Raw genomic sequence first — 3,047 nt, 5'->3', positions numbered from 1 at the left:
CCCTCCCCTGACAATTTTATCTTTAAATCCCTCTGGAGTCCCTCCTTTCATTCCGTCTGCAGCCTCCATATCAGGCCCCAGCTGCTCTCACTGCCCACTCACTTTAAATCTGACCTGCCTGGGTCTAATTTTAAATTGTGCCACGCCCTAGCTAATTTGGCTCAGTGGCTAGAGTGGACTGAAAAAAGGTCCTGGGTTTGATTCCAGTCAAGGGCACATGTCTGGGTTGCAGGCTTGATCCCCAGTAGGGGGCGTGCAGGAGGCAGCCAATCAATGATTCTCTCATCATTGATGTTTCCATCTCTCTCCCTGTTCCTTCCTCTCTGAAATCAATAAAAACATGTTAAACAAATAAATCTATACTAATAATAGAGGAATATGCAAATTGTCCAGGATGCCATCACAGTAACAACTAAACAGCAGGCTGTAAGGGATGGCCAGGTTGGCAGGGGGACGGGCAGTAAGAGGCAACCAGGTCAGCAGGCAGAGGCAGTTAGGGGTGATCAGGCTGGCAGGCAGGTGAGCAGTTAGGAGTCAGTGGCCCTGGATTGTGAGAGGGGTGTCTGACTGCCGGTTTAGGCCCGATCCCTGAGACTGGGCCTAAACCAGCAGTTGGACATCCCCAGAGGGGTCCCAGATTGGAGAGGGTGCAGACTGGGCTGAGGAGCGTTCTGCCCCCCCTCCCCATGCACGAATTTCATGCACCCGGCCGCTAGTAAATAACTAAATAACTAAAAAACTAAATAAACTGTGCCTCTCCAGAGAGGGCCTTTGAGGGTCTTTAGGCACTGGCCCCACCCCACTGTCCTCTCCTCCTTCACTTCCAGACCCTGACTCAGCTTAATCCCTACCCACTGAGGTCACCTCCTCCTCCAGGAAGCATTCCCCTCCGTGGAAGGGGAATGGGGGACCAGGAAAAGGACAGTACTCCCACCTGGTCTTTCCTTGGCCCTGGCTCACCCCATTCCCTTTGGGGGGCCTCTCGCTGCACTTCACCAAGAATCTGACACTTGCCCAAACCGGTTTGGTTCAATGGATAGAGCGTCAGCCTGCAGACAAAGGTCCCAGGTTCGGTTCCGGTCAAGGGCATGTACCTTAGTTGTGGGCACATCCCCAGTAGGGGGTGTGCAAGAGGCAGCTGATCGATGATTCTCTCTCATCAATGTTTCTGGTTTCTGACTCTATCCCTCTCTCTTCCTCTCTGTAAAATATCAATAAAATATATTTTAAAAAAAAGAAAAAAGAAAAAAGAATCTGCCACTTGTCCCCATTCAGGGGGAGTCACACACATGACTGTTTTGTTCTGAGCAGCCCCAGGTGCAAGGCTGGTGATACCAGACAGTTCCTAATCCTCACGGCTGAGAAAAGTTACCGGTTCCTTTTCTGATATGCAAATCAGTTCTTGACCGGAGAGTGGGGCAGAGGTGGGGGATCTTTGGAGGGGACTGAGGCCTGAGGGAGACAGGGAGGGGGACAGCCAATGCTAGGCTAGAAGCTGGATTGGAGGGGCAGGGGCAGCTTCTTCCAAACTTGCAACCAAAGGCCTCTGCACACCCCCTCCCCCCACACTTTCTGTGTGGAAATCAAATATCAGTGACCAACGGAACTTGCCTAGCGGCCCCACAGCCCAAAACATCAGGACTTCCCCTGCCTCCCAGGGATCTGCTTCAGGGAGAGGCTTTTTGTCCAAAGGTGGAGCTACTTGCCCAGATGACACGGGCTGGACAGCGGTTCTGGAACCCCCTTTCCTCCAGCCAGCAACAGCTGGACCCGAGTGTCCGGTGGGCCTCAGGTGTGCAGAGAAGACCGGGGTGTCCTCCACACACAGCGGACGCAGGCTTCATGCCCCTGCGCGCTGATTGGGGTCAGGGTTCCCGCTGCCAGAGGGGGCCCAGCACCTTCCTCTGTTGCCCTCGGCTGGGCTTCCTGACCCTTACACCCCACCCAACCGCAGATCTTTTTTTTTTCCCCCCTCAAACTTAAATTTATTGACACTTGTTATGTGTCCTAACAGGTGGTCTATCCTATCAAATGTTCCGTGTGCACCTGAAAAGAATGGGTATTCTCCCGCTATGGGGTGGAATGCTCTACAGGCATCAAGGAGGTCCATCTGGTCTGGCGTGTCATTTCAGGCTGCCGGTTCCTGGCTTGAGTGTGTCTGGAAGATCTCTCCCCCGATGCCAGTGGGGTGTTAAATCTCCTGCTGCGACTCAGCCCGCAGACTTTGCCCGGCGGCCCTCCCCGCCTCCCGGCCTCCGGAACGGCCTCTGGGCGCGCCGGGGCCCCCGCACCACGCGCCGGACCCACAGGGACCCAGACTCCAGGTGCGGGAGGCGCCCCCAAGGCCTGGGCGGCGGCCGGGCCTTCCCCGCGACGCCCTGCGTGCGCTGCAGGGGATCGGGCGCCTCCGGAGAGCTGGCAGATGCACGGGCCGGAGCCGGGCCGGAGCCGGGTCAGAGCCGGGCCAGAAGAGGGGACTCCGGCGGGGGGCAGGGTGCGAGCAGCTGACGGAGGAGAAGCAGGGGCGGGGGGCAGACCGATCGCGCAGCCACAGGGCCGTACTCCGCGGCGAGCAGGGAGGTTCCGGCAGAAATCTGAGGCTGGAGCGCGGCCAGGAGGCCTCGGGGCGGGGCCGGCGGGAGGGTCCGCGGTGCCCGCGGGCGGAGGGAAGCGGCCGGCGGCAGGAGGGAGCGGAGCGCCCGGGATCCAGCGTCCCGCGCCCCCGCCCCCGCCCCGCCCTCCCGGGCCCCGCCCCGCGCCGCCAGCCTTTTCCCGCGGCCCCGGCCCCGCGCCGCCGAGTCCGGCTGCCTGCGCTCCCGCGCTCCCCGCGGCCCGCGGACCCCCGCCCGGCGCGCCCGGCCGCCCGCCCCCAGGTAAGCGGGCCCCCCGCCCGGGGCCCGTCCGATCGCCACCCCCGCGGCGGCCCAACCCCTCCTCCACCGCCATGGCGCCCCGGCCCGGCCCCACGTGACCGAGCTCGCCCCCCCAACCCCTCCTACCCCCCAGCGCCCTGCCCGGTCGGCGTCTCGGGGCTTCCCATCTGGTCC

The sequence above is a fragment of the Pipistrellus kuhlii genome, unplaced genomic scaffold (assembly GCF_014108245.1).
Source record: "Pipistrellus kuhlii isolate mPipKuh1 unplaced genomic scaffold, mPipKuh1.p scaffold_m20_p_21, whole genome shotgun sequence".
NCBI classification, from domain to species: Eukaryota; Metazoa; Chordata; class Mammalia; order Chiroptera; family Vespertilionidae; genus Pipistrellus; species Pipistrellus kuhlii.
Note: the sequence above shows the minus strand (reverse complement) of the source record.